General features: G+C 40.9%; 2 long non-coding RNA genes across 5 annotated transcripts; one reads left to right on the top strand and one right to left on the bottom strand.

Moving 5' to 3' along the window:
* Window positions 1-4,442: 4,442 nt before the first annotated feature.
* On the top strand, window positions 4,443-7,431 carry LOC127439341 (uncharacterized). 4 transcript variants are annotated; one of them, XR_007896911.1, is made up of 7 exons: window positions 4,443-4,472; window positions 5,441-5,702; window positions 5,885-6,028; window positions 6,159-6,362; window positions 6,472-6,588; window positions 6,667-6,807; window positions 7,021-7,431. It is a non-coding gene; the product is annotated as an uncharacterized LOC127439341 (long non-coding RNA). The 4 variants fall into 4 exon arrangements; XR_007896910.1 differs by having other exon boundaries at window positions 5,417-5,702; XR_007896912.1 differs by lacking the exon at window positions 4,443-4,472 and adding an exon at window positions 4,716-4,936.
* Window positions 7,432-7,557: 126 nt separating this feature from the next.
* On the bottom strand, window positions 7,558-14,166 carry LOC127439340 (uncharacterized). The gene is made up of 3 exons (XR_007896908.1): window positions 13,184-14,166; window positions 12,326-12,706; window positions 7,558-9,070 (listed from the first exon to the last, which is right to left on the bottom strand). It is a non-coding gene; the product is annotated as an uncharacterized LOC127439340 (long non-coding RNA).
* Between the last annotated feature and the right edge of the window lie 2,414 nt (window positions 14,167-16,580).

Below are 16,580 nucleotides of genomic sequence, written 5' to 3'. Positions count from 1 at the left end.
AGAAAAAATATAGATATAATAGAATAAATACAAAAAAAATAGATATATAAAAAAATATAGATATAATAATAAAAAAAAAAAAATTAAAACTTGATTCAAATCAGTAGATTTGACTCTTACGAATGTGGGGTTTCTTATTGCAACAGCCCTTGTCACTCATCGTGCCAGCAGTAGGTGAACTCGCCGTCGTCTCCATACTGATCAAGTCCACCCAGGAAAATCATCATTTTGATCATAATGAGCAGGAGTCCTATTCCATTATTTCTAGGTGTGGTATTCGGGCGTTACGCAGCGTCCTTTGGACACTGGTTTTTTCAAAGTTAATGCTCCGCTCACATTCTTGCATGGGACATCATCTATGTCTGATTTAACACGTAGGATGGCATAGTGCTGCTTGATTAACAAGATCCCGCACAACAGGTGGTGCCCTTCCGTCAATTCCCAGATCGCGGGTAGTCATCGTTCACGGTCAGAATTACAACATGAGGTTCCGCTACCAGAACACAGCAGATTCCTGACTTTCTATCTTGTCTGCCATGTCCTGTGTGGGAACATCAAAAAACAGGTCTTCTCTTGGATGATGGTTCTCCCTCTTGTGCCATACGTTTCTTTGACGTTTCAGGATAAATTAGTTGGATTGTGGAGTTAACATTGACATTTAACATTGAATGCTCCGCAGTGACTGTATGCGAAGAGATCATTAACGGCCACTATCACTTCGTTCATTCTTAGTGGAACGTGGTTTCAAATGAAGCCAAAGATTTGATCAAGAAGCTCTTAAATGTGGATCACCAAAAAAAATTTTGAAAAAAAAAAACATCAAGCATCTGTGGTTAAAGGATGGTGAGATGAGAACTCCTCTGTATATAGTTTTGTATTCATGTTCCTTTTTTATATTTGTTTTGCAGTTGTGTTTTTATAGTTAACAAGTTGTATTGTTTGTGTTAATCATGTTCCTTGTTTTTTAATTTAGTTTTGCAGTTGTTTTTATAGTTTACAATGTGTTTGTGTTAAAGTCATGTTGTTTGTTTTTAATTTTGTTTTGCAGTTGTTTTTTTTTTATAGTTAACAAGATGTATTGTTTGTTAATCATGTTCTTTTGTTTTAAAAAATATTATTATTTTATAATATCTGATGTGTCCTGTTTCATGCCAGCAGAAGGTGACCTCGACCGTCAGTGGGTCCTCACCCATGGGTTTTTGGTTAAGCTCCTTCCCAATCACAGGGCCTCGAAAGAGACCTGTATTGTTATTTTTTGTCACTCCCTGAGTCGGGAGTATGTTGCCAAGTCACCCGCTGGTGAAGAGAGCATGAAGACAGCACGTGTCTGTCAGCACGTGTCTGTCTTCATGCTCTCCACATATCAGACTGATTTTATTCTGATCCACTATGTGGAATGCCCACCAATCTTGATCGATGTTAGGGTTAGGGATCAAGCATCTGTGGTTAATGGCGAGATAAGAACTCCTGTGAATATAGTCCTGTGTTCATGTTCCTTTTATATTTGTTTTGCAGTTGTTTTTTTTATAGTTAACAAGATGTATTGTTTCTGTTAATCATGTTCTTTTTGTTTTTTAATTTTTTTTTTTTTTATTATTTTATGTATTTTTTTGCTGTGTTTTATAAAGTTTATTTTGGTTAATCAAAGTCATGTTTCTTGTTTTTATTATTTGTTTTTCAGTTATGTTTTTATCAATAAAACACCCTGTATAACACTCAACATACTCAATGGAACCCACTTATTCAATTTACAACTCTTTAAAATGTATAATTAGCTAAAAAATGGCTGTCCACGAACCATGTATTTGCCACCATTCAAATAAATTGTATGTGGGCAGTTCCTGCATGACTTGGCAAAAACACAGGAAGTGCCCAAGTGCAATTAATTTGAATGGTGGAAATTACATGGTTCGTGGCCGTCATTTTGATAGCTTTTCTTGCTATTTTCTATGCAATATTATCAATAAAACACCCTGTATAGCACTCAACATACTCAATGGAACCCACTTATGCGACTTACAACTCTTTAAAATGTATAATTAGCTAAAGAATGGCGTTCCATGAACCATGTATTTGCCACCATTCAAATAAATGGTATGTGGGCACTTACAAGACAGCAAAAAGACAAAAGTACCCACATGCCATTTATTTGAATGGTGGAAAATACATGGTTTGTCGACGGTCATTCATATGGCTTTTCTTGCTATTTTTATGCACAATTATCAATAAATCATCAAGAATATCACTCAAAATAATCAATGGAACCCATTTATGCCACTTACAACTTAAAATATTGTATGTTTTGGTAAAAAATGACTGTCCACAAACCATGTATTTGCCACCATTCAAATAAATTGTACGGGGCTTCGCTATGGCCCGCACCATATATGATGCGGGCCGTAGCGAGAATTGACAGCCGGATTCTAAGTCCAGCGAGGATGGGTTTCCCAAGGGCGCCCCAGGGGACCATGCTAGGAGCGTGTTTCGGGGCGTTTGGAGTCGACTGGTATAGGTATGTGGGGAGATTTTTTGGGGGCCCATGGCAGGCTTGGGGTCAGGCATTAGGGATATAGGGATAAAAACCACCACGCTCATGTGGGATTGCCATAACTTTTGCCGGGAAGGTGGCAGAGGAACGAAATCGTGTCCTACCCCCCCATTTTCGAGGGCGCTCTTTCCAGTGGCGTCTCTCCGAAAGTGCCTCAACCTTATTGGCCCTTGTAAGAAGTGCCGTTTACGTCTTAGAGACTCGGCTTAGACATTTTTTGTGGAAAAATTGCCACACTTTTTATTCATAAGACTTTAATAGCGTGTATATGAAACATTATCAATAAAACAACCTGTATAGCACTCAACATACTCAATGGAACCCACTTATGCGACATACAACTCTTTAAAATGTATAATTAGCTAATCAACCATGTATTTGCCATCATTCAAATAAATTGTACGTGGGCACTTCCTACAAGACAGCAAAAAGACAGAAGTGCCCAAGTACAATTTATTTGCATTGCCTGAAATAGTCACTTGATCAAAGTGACTATTCACCCCCTGAACAACATACACCCTTCAAAACCTCAAACTTCGACTGTCCACAAACCAACTACATTTTTGAATGGGATAAATTGTACATGTGTTCTCCATAACTCCAGACTGGGATGACTTAAACACTTCAGACCTGCACTCCTATGCTCATCTCAATCTCCTCTATCTATGGTGTAAATTCTCTTTGGACAAGCACTTTTTTCCTTTGGGACTCTATTGGACTTTTTGAAACTTTTTTTTATTTTTAAGTGTGATGTTAAATCTTGCATTCTCTGGATTTTGCATTTCTATTTGGACTATCCCTTTTTTTCCTTTAGGACTCTATTGGACTTTTTGAAACTTCTATTTTTTTTTTTTTTTTCATGATTCTGTGTTGCATTCTCTGTATTTTGCATTTATATTTGGACTAGCCCATTTTTTTTCCCCCTTTAGGACTATTGGACTTTTTCTTTTAAGTGTGATGTTAAATCTTGATTCTGTGTTCTATGTAAAATGTTCTCTGTGCATTTTCGTTTGGAGTGTTTTTCATGTACACTTGAGTTTTCAAATAAGTAAATGTTCTGTTTTGTCATTTAAACTACTTGTCTGTCATTATTTCTCTGCTCTGATGGTATTCATTATTGTTTTAAATTGCTCTAAAATCGTAAGGTGTTTGCTGTGATAGTACTGTAGTGTTTTTCCATTCACTATAACCTTAAATTAAAAGCCACAAGTAAATAAGCAAAATATTGTATTTTTTTTTTCAAAATAGTTATATTTTCCACTCTGTTTCACAGCCTCCACAGGACAGTGGTTCATTGGTAGGAAGATGTTTGATGTTCATATATACTTTTAAAAATTATCAAATGGAATTATTCATGCATTCATTTTATTTCCCAGTCTTTGCTCACAGGTGGAATTTTAATGCAATATATGCTGCAATTTAGCTGCTTTGGAACAAAATACATTGTGCAAAGCATTATAACCAATGAAAGGAAAAGATATGCTTTTCACAGTTTATTTTTCTGTTTTAGATGTTTATTTTATTGAAAGCTAGGCAATACAAACAAAATATATCTCTTTTCATTTATGCAGTCTCCAGTTATACATTTAGAATAAAAAAGCATGTAGTTAAGCACTTGAAACAGAAGTAATCGTTATCAAGCCAATAGTAGGCTAAATTATTTTTTATGCAACTAATTGAAAAGTCATTCATAATTTATTTGCGGTGTACTGAAGTCGCGTTTGGTCCCGTGCTTGTGTAACAGGTATAGAAATTATTATGTTCATATATGTAGAATTACACAAAGAAAATGTTCAAACGTGCACGTGATATGCCTACCTGTGTGTGTGCGCCTTCCCCTTTAAATTTCTGAATGCAATGTTGGTCTTGATTTCCTGTCTGTGCTCCTCCTCTTCCCTTTCTGCACTGTCTCTGCACGGGAGAGGTGGGTTTCTAATGAGCTCTGATTAATCCAGTTACATCTTTTTCTTTTAAATTACTTTTGTACTTAAACCTGTCATCTAAATCATATACGAGACATTATTTTTCATGTATATGTGATTATTTTCATATTTTCATCAAGTTTGGTCACTTTTCTGTCCGATGTGAACTGGAAGCACATGCTAATTACATTGCACTTTACATTCGTCTTACAGAAATGAAAAAGGGTGAATTCACACCATATATACGTATTCTTATGTCTTATCAGATTAAAGAAGAGTTGATCGTCATCTGATGTCCGTCTGATCGTTAAAAAAAAAAAAAAAACCGCAGACTACAACTGTTGCACCTGTTCGCCCACGTGACTATCTTTGTTGCGCTAAGTAGCATCAATGCATTAGCAGCGCGAGCTAATATATTTAAACCGCGGGATCCATGTGATATATCTACAGGAGTCTGCAGTTGCGTGTAAGTGTGTTTATTTCATAGTTTTACTTTAAGAGTGGTATTCACTGTTAGACTTGTGCCGTTTGTTTACTGCTTTGAACTCGCGTCGCTTAAACGTGTGTTGGTGTGTGCGCGCTACACCGTTGTTTTTAGTGTCTAGAAACATTGTTTCACTTGTTTTAGAGTATTATTTATTGCTAAAGTGTATCATAATGTACCTGCGGTGTACTGAATTCGCGTGGGTCACCTCTCGCGACCCGTAGTTTTGGTTGCCCACGTGACTATCTTTGTTGCGCTAAGTAGCATTAGCATTGCGAGCTAATATATTTAAACCGCGGGATCCATAGTCATTACAGGAGAAGTGATCTATCTACAGGTGTCTGCAGTTGCGTGCAAGTGTGTTTATTTCATTGTTTTACTTTAAGAGTGGTATTCACTGTTAGACTTGTGCCGTTTGTTTATTGTCTTGAACTTGTGCTGTTTGTTTACTTGGCACTTCAGCACCTGCTCCGCTCTCTTTCTCAGTGGGACTCTGGAACTGCCAGTCAGCTGTGAACAAAGCTGACTTCATTCCAGCCTTCGCCACACAGTCCACCCTCAGCATCCTGGCACTAACAGAAACATGGAGACGTCCAGAGGATACAGCAACACCTGCTGTTCTCTCCAACAACAACAACAACTCTCACATCCCTCGATCCACAGGTTTGACCGGTTTCATTTCACTTGGAAAGACTTAGCACCACAGCAACTCACAGATTGGGCAACCAGCTGGACCTCATTTGTACAGGTAACTGTACCAACTCAAATACTCTTGTTACTCCTTTACATGTCTCCGATCACTACTTTGTTCAATTCAACATGACTCTCCCATCTACATTAAAACAGACTCCACCTTTGGTTTCCTTTCGCCGTAACTTCCGTTCTCTTTCACCCTCTCGCCTTTACACTGCTGTCTCTACCTTTGATCAGGTTCTTGGACTATTTGAAGACAAGGCTGGATCTGGAGCAGACAAACCCACAGCTCCGTAACAAATGACAGATTTACAAGGAGATGCTGGAAACCCCGCGCGAGCCTGGTTCAAAGTCCAATTCACAGGCGGTGTGCGAAAGAAAGTAAATGCCTTTGTTGTTCATTTTATTTTGTCCTTTTATTACTAATGTTATTGTTGTTTACTGCTACAGTCCTGAGTGTGGTGTTTTTAATAACCTGTCTCTCTTTTTCTCTGTTTTTTGTTTAATCTAGGTACGATCGATTTGTTGAGGGCTCACGCAGCGTCAAGAGAGTGCCGGGAGATTTTGAGGGTTGCGAAGGCAGACTACCTAAACATCTTCGTGCAGTTCATCTCGGGTGCCGAGGTGGACAATATCGACAAGACGACGTCACTACTGCGAAGCGATCGTGGTCTTCTGTCATTTTCAGCGCCCAGGAGCTGTGGAAGGCTTGACTGTAAGTTCATCTGTTTAAACAGCTAGGAGTAGTTTGTCCCTGACATGTGCTGTAATGGTTATTTGGAAATGTATGCTTTAGTAAATTTAAAGATTTCAATGTTTTTCAGGTCTCAGAGGTGGTGAACAGGAAGGCATCTAATGGCAGGCTCGTGGCTGGCATCAGCTAACGCAAAACGGCGACCATGCAGATCGTTGCATTTGCCTTGACGCAGGAGGAGGACGCTGTAAGTTTTAGTATGATTCAAAGTGTATATTGCTTACAATGTTTTACAGTCAAGTAACAGTCTTTCTTGTTTCCACAGTGATTTCGGGTGTACTAATGAGAGAACAACACCTCTGTCTCCATGTTCTCTCCTCTGACTGACACCGAGGTCTCTAAACTCCTCCTCTCCAACCACCCCACCACCTGTTCCCTTGACCCCATTCCTTCTCACCTTCTCCAGGTCATCTCTCCGTCCATCCTACCTGCACTCACACACATAATTAACACATCTCTACTTGCAGACACTTTTCCCACGACATTTAAGCAGGCTTGAGTAACCCCGCTGCTGCAGAAACCCGCACTTAACCCCACACAAATAGAACACTACAGACCAGTCACGGCAAAAACACTTGAAAGGGCAGTTTTCAATCAAATCTCTGCCTATCTCTCACAGAACAAGCTGCTGGATGACAATCGGTCAGGCTTCAGAAGTGGACACTCCACCGAGACTGCCCTGCTGTCGCTGAGACAGGCGAAAGCGGAATCCAGATCATCCGTCCTGATTATGCTGGACCTTTCTGCAGCCTGCATCATTACCACGTTGGTGGAATGACCTTCCCAACTCCATACATGAAGCTGACTCCCTTTCTGTCTTTGAAAAATGGCTAAAATCACATCTTTTCCATGAACACTTAACCAGTCACAAAAAAAACATTTTTTGTAGAACTTTAATCACTTTACGTTACTATTCAGATGATAGTCAATCTTTGTAATATGGCACTTTTTGTACCACTGGCTCCTTAAGATGATTAGCATATGTTTGCCTCTTTTGTAAGTCGCTTTGGATAAAAGCGTCTGCCAAGTATTTCAGCAGCCCTTATCTCGCTCACTGCTGGACATTAGGGGCTCTGTGGAAAATCATCAGTTTGATCATAGTATACCAGATTAAAATCAGTCTGGAATGTTGACAGCATAAAAAATCTAGCTATGAAATTATAGATATAATAATACAATTAACATAAAAAAAATAGGTATGAAATTACAGATATAATACAATTAACAAAAAATATAGATATAATAAATATAAAAAAAAAAGATATTAATAAAAAAAAATACAGATACAATAATAAAAAATACTAAAATAATTAAAACTCCTTAATTCAAATCAGTAGACCTTTGAGCCTCTCTAAAGTTTGGGGTCAGAGATCCCTTTTTGATCTTTTGGTGTGCTCATATTCTGTCACTGTTGTTAAAAAAGGAGTCTCTCCTCCAGAAAAATGTGGTCTGTAGCTTTTAGGAGGGGGGTTTCCGTCTGCCATGCATTTTAGTGTCACATTGTCCCCTTCCTTAAAAGTACCATGGGACATTACCTGGAGACTGATCATCAGTTTGATCATAGTGTACCAGATTAAAATCATTATGCCTTCTGGTGTGTAGGTCCTCATGGTACTGGGCTCTCTGACTGCCCTCCACACGCATGAGATGACTGCTAATGGGTCATGGGAATAACGCCACAGATCGTGGGTCTGCATCATTTACGGTCGAAACTGGATGCAGTGGTTGTTTTTGAATATCCTCATTTGCTGATTTAATTTGACTGGTGTTCTATTTTGTGCTGGCATGATGAACGACAAGGGCTGCTGTAATAAGAAACCCCACATTGGCAACTATCTTGCCCCAGGATTCGTGAGGTTCCGTTCCCAGACTTCCACAGAAAAGTGTGGGAACATCTTTCTTAGTCTTGGCAGACAAAACAGGAAATCAAGAATCTGCTGTGTCCTGTTCCATGCCAGCAGGAGGTGACCTCGACAGTCATGGGTTTTTGGTTATGCTCCTTCCAATTACAATTACAGGGAGACCTCGGGGGTATGTTGCCAAGTCACCCACTGGTGAAGAGAGCATGAAGACAGCACGTGTCTGTCAGCACGTGTCTGTCTTCATGCTCTCCACATATCAGACTGATTTTATTCTGATCCACTATGTGGAATGCCCACCAATGTTGATCGATGTTAGGGTTAGGGATCAAGCATCTGTGGTTAAAGAATGGTGAGATAAGAACTCATGTGAATATAGTCCTGTGTTCACTGTCGTTCATCATGCCAGCACAAAATAGAACACCAAGGGGCTGCTGCAATAAGAACCCCCACATTGGCATACAGGTTTCTTATTGACCTGTATTGTTATTTTTTGTCACTCCCTGAGTCGGGAGTATGTTGCCAAGTCACCCACTGGTGAAGAGAGCATGAAGACAGCACGTGTCTGTCAGCACGTGTCTGTCTTCATGCTCTCCACATATCAGACTGATTTTATTCTGATCCACTATGTGGAACGCCCACCAATCTTGATCGATGTTAGGGATCAAGCATCTGTGGTTAATGGCGAGATAAGAACTCGTGTGAATATAGTCCTGTGTTCGCTGGTGTTCTATTTTGTGCTGGCATGATGAACGACAAGGGGCTGCTGCAATAAGAAACCCCACATTGGCATACAGGTTTCTTACTGACCTGTATTGTTGTTTTTTTGTCACTCCCTGAGTCGGGAGTATGTTGCCAAGTCACCCACTGGTGAAGAGATCATGAAGACAGCACGTGTCTGTCAGCACGTGTCTGTCTTCATGCTCTCCACATATCAGACTGATTTTATTCTGATCCACTATGTGTAACTCCATCCTATCTGGATCCCTAACCCTAACATCGATCAAGCATCTGTGGTTAAAGGATAGTGCGATATATATATAGTTCTGTGTTCATTTTCCTTTTTTATATTTGTTTTGCAGTTGTGTTTTTTTATAGTTAAGTTGCATTGTTTGTGTTAATCATCTTCCTTGTTTTTTAATTTTGTTTTGCAGTTGTTTTTATAGTTTACACTGTTTGTGTTAATCATGTTCCTTGTTTTTTAATTTTGTTTTGCAGTTGTTTTTATAGTTTACACTGTTTGTGTTAATCATCTTCCTTGTTTTTTAATTTTGTTTTGCAGTTGTTTTTTTGTTTATCACACCTTCCAATCACAGGGCCTCGAAAGAGACCTGTATTGTTATTTTTTGTCACTCCCTGAGTTGGGAGTATGTTGCCAAGTCACCCACTGGTGAAGAGAGCATGAAGACAGCACATGTCTGTCTTCATGCTCTCCACATATCAGACTGATTTTATTCTGATCCACTATGTGGAACGCCCACCAATCTTGATCGATGTTAGGGATCAAGCATCTGTGGTTAATGGCGAGATAAGAACTCGTGTGAATATAGTCCTGTGTTCGCTGGTGTTCTATTTTGTGCTGGCATGATGAACGACAAGGGGCTGCTGTAATAAGAAACCCCACATTGGCAACTATCTTGCCCCAGGATTCGTGAGGTTCCGTTCCCAGACCTCCACAGAAAAGTGTGGGAACATCAGTCTTAGTCTTGGCAGACAAAACAGGAAGTCAGGAATCTGCTGTGTCCTGTTCCATGCCAGCAGGAGGTGACCTCGACAGTCATGGGTTTTTGGTTATGCTCCTTCCAATTACAATTACAGGGAGACCTCGGGAGTATGTTGCCAAGTCACCCACTGGTGAAGAGATCATGAAGACAGCACGTGTCTGTCAGCAAGTGTCTGTCTTCATGCTCTCCACATATCAGACTGATTTTATTCTGATCCACTATGTGGAACTCCATCCTATCTGGATCCCTAACCCTAACATCGATCAAGCATCTGTGGTTAAAGGATGGTGCGATATATATATAGTCCTGTGTTCATGTTCCTTTTTTATATTTGTTTTGCAGTTGTGTTTTTTTTTTTATAGTTAAGTTGCATTGTTTGTGTTAATCATCTTCCTTGTTTTTTAATTTTGTTTTGCAGTTGTTTTTTTGTTTATCACACCTTCCAATCACAGGGCCTCGAAAGAGACCTGTATTGTTATTTTTTGTCACTCCCTGAATTGGGAGTATGTTGCCAAGTCACCCACTGGTGACGAGAGCATGAAGACAGCACGTGTCTGTCAGCACGTGTCTGTCTTCATGCTCTCCACATATCAGACTGATTTTATTCTGATCCACTATGTGGAATGCCCACCAATGTTGATCGATGTTAGGGTTAGGGATCAAGCATCTGTGGTTAAAGAATGGTGAGATAAGAACTCATGTGAATATAGTCCTGTGTTCACTGTCGTTCATCATGCCAGCACAAAATAGAACACCAAGGGGCTGCTGCAATAAGAACCCCCACATTGGCATACAGGTTTCTTATTGACCTGTATTGTTATTTTTTGTCACTCCCTGAGTCGGGAGTATGTTGCCAAGTCACCCACTGGTGAAGAGAGCATGAAGACAGCACGTGTCTGTCAGCACGTGTCTGTTTTCATGCTCTCCACATATCAGACTGATTTTATTCTGATCCACTATGTGGAACGCCCACCAATCTTGATCGATGTTAGGGATCAAGCATCTGTGGTTAATGGCGAGATAAGAACTCGTGTGAATATAGTCCTGTGTTCGCTGGTGTTCTATTTTGTGCTGGCATGATGAACGACAAGGGGCTGCTGTAATAAGAAACCCCACATTGGCAACTATCTTGCCCCAGGATTCGTGAGGTTCCGTTCCCAGACCTCCACAGAAAAGTGTGGGAACATCAGTCTTAGTCATGGCAGACAAAACAGGAAGTCAGGAATCTGCTGTGTCCTGTTCCATGCCAGCAGGAGGTGAGCTCGACAGTCATGGGTTCTTGGTTATGCTCCTTCCAATTACAATTACAGGGAGACCTCGGGAGTATGTTGCCAAGTCACCCACTGGTGAAGAGAGCATGAAGACAGCATGTGTCTGTCAGCAAGTGTCTGTCTTCATGCTCTCCACATATCAGACTGATTTTATTCTGATCCACTATGTGGAACTCCATCCTATCTGGATCCCTAACCCTAACATCGATCAAGCATCTGTGGTTAAAGGATGGTGCGATATATATATAGTCCTGTGTTCATGTTCCTTTTTTATATTTGTTTTGCAGTTGTGTTTTTTTTTATAGTTAAGTTGCATTGTTTGTGTTAATCATCTTCCTTGTTTTTTAAATTTGTTTTGCAGTTGTTTTTTTGTTTATCACACCTTCCAATCACAGGGCCTCGAAAGAGACCTGTATTGTTATTTTTTGTCACTCCCTGAATTGGGAGTATGTTGCCAAGTCACCTACTGGTGAAGAGAGCATGAAGACAGCACGTGTCTGTCTTCATGCTCTCCACATATCAGACTGATTTTATTCTGATCCACTATGTGGAATGCCCACCAATGTTGATCGATGTTAGGGTTAGGGATCAAGCATCTGTGGTTAAAGAATGGTGAGATAAGAACTCATGTGAATATAGTCCTGTGTTCACTGTCGTTCATCATGCCAGCACAAAATAGAACACCAAGGGGCTGCTGCAATAAGAACCCCCACATTGGCATACAGGTTTCTTATTGACCTGTATTGTTATTTTTTGTCACTCCCTGAATTGGGAGTATGTTGCCAAGTCACCTACTGGTGAAGAGAGCATGAAGACAGCACGTGTCTGTCAGCACGTGTCTGTCTTCATGCTCTCCACATATCAGACTGATTTTATTCTGATCCACTATGTGGAACGCCCACCAATCTTGATCGATGTTAGGGATCAAGCATCTGTGGTTAATTTCGAGATAAGAACTCGTGTGAATATAGTCCTGTGTTCGCTGGTGTTCTATTTTGTGCTGGCATGATGAACGACAAGGGGCTGCTGCAATAAGAAACCCCACATTGGCATACAGGTTTCTTACTGACCTGTATTGTTGTTTTTTGTCACTCCCTGAGTCGGGAGTATGTTGCCAAGTCACCCACTGGTGAAGAGAGCATGAAGACAGCACGTGTCTGTCTTCATGCTCTCCACATATCAGACTGATTTTATTCTGATCCACTATGTGGAATGCCCACCAATGTTGATCGATGTTAGGGTTAGGGGTCAATCATCTGTGGTTAAAGAATGGTGAGATAAGAACTCATGTGAATATAGTCCTGTGTTCACTGTCGTTCATCATGCCAGCACAAAATAGAACACCAAGGGGCTGCTGCAATAAGAACCCCCACATTGGCATACAGGTTTCTTATTGACCTGTATTGTTATTTTTTGTCACTCCCTGAGTCGGGAGTATGTTGCCAAGTCACCTACTGGTGAAGAGAGCATGAAGACAGCACGTGTCTGTCAGCACGTGTCTGTCTTCGTGTGAATATAGTCCTGTGTTCGCTGGTGTTCTATTTTGTGCTGGCATGATGAACGACAAGGGGCTGCTGTAATAAGAAACCCCACATTGGCAACTATCTTGCCCCAGGATTCGTGAGGTTCCGTTCCCAGACCTCCACAGAAAAGTGTGGGAACATCAGTCTTAGTCTTGGCAGACAAAACAGGAAGTCAGGAATCTGCTGTGTCCTGTTCCATGCCAGCAGGAGGTGACCTCGACAGTCATGGGTCTGTTTTTATAGTTAAGTTGCATTGTTTGTGTTAATCATCTTCCTTGTTTTTTAAATTTTTTTTGCAGTTGTGTTTTTTATTTTTTATCGCACCTTCCAATCACAGGGCCTCGAAAGAGACCTGTATTGTTATTTTTTGTCACTGCCTGAGTCGGGAGTATGTTGCCAAGTCACCCACTGGTGAAGAGAGCATGAAGACAGCACGTGTCTGTCTTCATGCTCTCCACATATCAGACTGATTTTATTCTGATCCACTATGTGGAATGCCCACCAATGTTGATCGATGTTAGGGTTAGGGATCAAGCATCTGTGGTTAAAGAATGGTGAGATAAGAACTCATGTGAATATAGTCCTGTGTTCACTGTCGTTCATCATGCCAGCACAAAATAGAACACCAAGGGGCTGCTGCAATAAGAACCCCCACATTGGCATACAGGTTTCTTATTGACCTGTATTGTTATTTTTTGTCACTCCCTGAGTCGGGAGTATGTTGCCAAGTCACCCACTGGTGAAGAGATCATGAAGACAGCACGTGTCTGTCAGCACGTGTCTGTCTTCATGCTCTCCACATATCAGACTGATTTTATTCTGATCCACTATGTGGAACGCCCACCAATCTTGATCGATGTTAGGGATCAAGCATCTGTGGTTAATGGCGAGATAAGAACTCGTGTGAATATAGTCCTGTGTTCGCTGGTGTTCTATTTTGTGCTGGCATGATGAACGACAAGGGGCTGCTGTAATAAGAAACCCCACATTGGCAACTATCTTGCCCCAGGATTCGTGAGGTTCCGTTCCCAGACCTCCACAGAAAAGTGTGGGAACATCAGTCTTAGTCTTGGCAGACAAAACAGGAAGTCAGGAATCTGCTGTGTCCTGTTCCATGCCAGCAGGAGGTGACCTCGACAGTCATGGGTTCTTGGTTATGCTCCTTCCAATTACAATTACAGGGAGACCTCGGGAGTATGTTGCCAAGTCACCCACTGGTGAAGAGATCATGAAGACAGCACGTGTCTGTCAGCACGTGTCTGTCTTCATGCTCTCCACATATCAGACTGATTTTATTCTGATCCACTATGTGGAACTCCATCCTATCTGGATCCCTAACCCTAACATCGATCAAGCATCTGTGGTTAAAGGATAGTGCGATATATATATATATATATATATTAGTCCTGTGTTCATGTTCCTTTTTTATATTTGTTTTGCAGTTGTGTTTTTTTATAGTTAAGTTGCATTGTTTGTGTTAATCATCTTCCTTGTTTTTTAAATTTGTTTTGCAGTTGTGTTTTTTATTTTTTATCGCACCTTCCAATCACAGGGCCTCGAAAGAGACCTGTATTGTTATTTTTTGTCACTCCCTGAGTCGGGAGTATGTTGCCAAGTCACCCACTGGTGAAGAGAGCATGAAGACAGCACGTGTCTGTCTTCATGCTCTCCACATATCAGACTGATTTTATTCTGATCCACTATGTGGAATGCCCACCAATGTTGATCGATGTTAGGGTTAGGGGTCAATCATCTGTGGTTAAAGAATGGTGAGATAAGAACTCATGTGAATATAGTCCTGTGTTCACTGTCGTTCATCATGCCAGCACAAAATAGAACACCAAGGGGCTGCTGCAATAAGAACCCCCACATTGGCATACAGGTTTCTTATTGACCTGTATTGTTATTTTTTGTCACTCCCTGAGTCGGGAGTATGTTGCCAAGTCACCTACTGGTGAAGAGAGCATGAAGACAGCACGTGTCTGTCAGCACGTGTCTGTCTTCATGCTCTCCACATATCAGACTGATTTTATTCTGATCCACTATGTGGAACGCCCACCAATCTTGATCGATGTTAGGGATCAAGCATCTGTGGTTAATTTCGAGATAAGAACTCGTGTGAATATAGTCCTGTGTTCGCTGGTGTTCTATTTTGTGCTGGCATGATGAACGACAAGGGGCTGCTGCAATAAGAAACCCCACATTGGCATACAGGTTTCTTACTGACCTGTATTGTTGTTTTTTGTCACTCCCTGAGTCGGGAGTATGTTGCCAAGTCACCCACTGGTGAAGAGAGCATGAAGACAGCACGTGTCTGTCTTCATGCTCTCCACATATCAGACTGATTTTATTCTGATCCACTATGTGGAATGCCCACCAATGTTGATCGATGTTAGGGTTAGGGGTCAATCATCTGTGGTTAAAGAATGGTGAGATAAGAACTCATGTGAATATAGTCCTGTGTTCACTGTCGTTCATCATGCCAGCACAAAATAGAACACCAAGGGGCTGCTGCAATAAGAACCCCCACATTGGCATACAGGTTTCTTATTGACCTGTATTGTTATTTTTTGTCACTCCCTGAGTCGGGAGTATGTTGCCAAGTCACCTACTGGTGAAGAGAGCATGAAGACAGCACGTGTCTGTCAGCACGTGTCTGTCTTCATGCTCTCCACATATCAGACTGATTTTATTCTGATCAACTATGTGGAACGCCCACCAATCTTGATCGATGTTAGGGATCAAGCATCTGTGGTTAATTTCGAGATAAGAACTCGTGTGAATATAGTCCTGTGTTCGCTGGTGTTCTATTTTGTGCTGGCATGATGAACGACAAGGGGCTGCTGCAATAAGAAACCCCACATTGGCATACAGGTTTCTTACTGACCTGTATTGTTGTTTTTTGTCACTCCCTGAGTCGGGAGTATGTTGCCAAGTCACCCACTGGTGAAGAGATCATGAAGACAGCACGTGTCTGTCAGCACGTGTCTGTCTTCATGCTCTCCACATATCAGACTGATTTTATTCTGATCCACTATGTGTAACTCCATCCTATCTGGATCCCTAACCCTAACATCGATCAAGCATCTGTGGTTAAAGGATAGTGCGATATATATATATAGTCCTGTGTTCATGTTCCTTTTTTATATTTGTTTTGCAGTTGTGTTTTTTTATAGTTAAGTTGCATTGTTTGTGTTAATCATCTTCCTTGTTTTTTAAATTTTTTTTGCAGTTGTGTTTTTTATTTTTTAATCGCACCTTCCAATCACAGGGCCTCGAAAGAGACCTGTATTGTTATTTTTTGTCACTGCCTGAGTCGGGAGTATGTTGCCAAGTCACCCACTGGTGAAGAGAGCATGAAGACAGCACGTGTCTGTCTTCATGCTCTCCACATATCAGACTGATTTTATTCTGATCCACTATGTGGAATGCCCACCAATGTTGATCGATGTTAGGGTTAGGGATCAAGCATCTGTGGTTAAAGAATGGTGAGATAAGAACTCATGTGAATATAGTCCTGTGTTCACTGTCGTTCATCATGCCAGCACAAAATAGAACACCAAGGGGCTGCTGCAATAAGAACCCCCACATTGGCATACAGGTTTCTTATTGACCTGTATTGTTATTTTTTGTCACTCCCTGAATTGGGAGTATGTTGCCAAGTCACCTACTGGTGAAGAGAGCATGAAGACAGCACGTGTCTGTCAGCACGTGTCTGTCTTCATGCTCTCCACATATCAGACTGATTTTATTCTGATCCACTATGTGGAACGCCCACCAATCTTGATCGATGTTAGGGATC

This window comes from Myxocyprinus asiaticus, unplaced genomic scaffold (genome assembly GCF_019703515.2).
Source record: "Myxocyprinus asiaticus isolate MX2 ecotype Aquarium Trade unplaced genomic scaffold, UBuf_Myxa_2 HiC_scaffold_103, whole genome shotgun sequence".
In the NCBI taxonomy this organism is placed as follows: domain Eukaryota; kingdom Metazoa; phylum Chordata; class Actinopteri; order Cypriniformes; family Catostomidae; genus Myxocyprinus; species Myxocyprinus asiaticus.
Note: the sequence above shows the minus strand (reverse complement) of the source record. Positions and strands in the feature narration are given on the sequence as shown.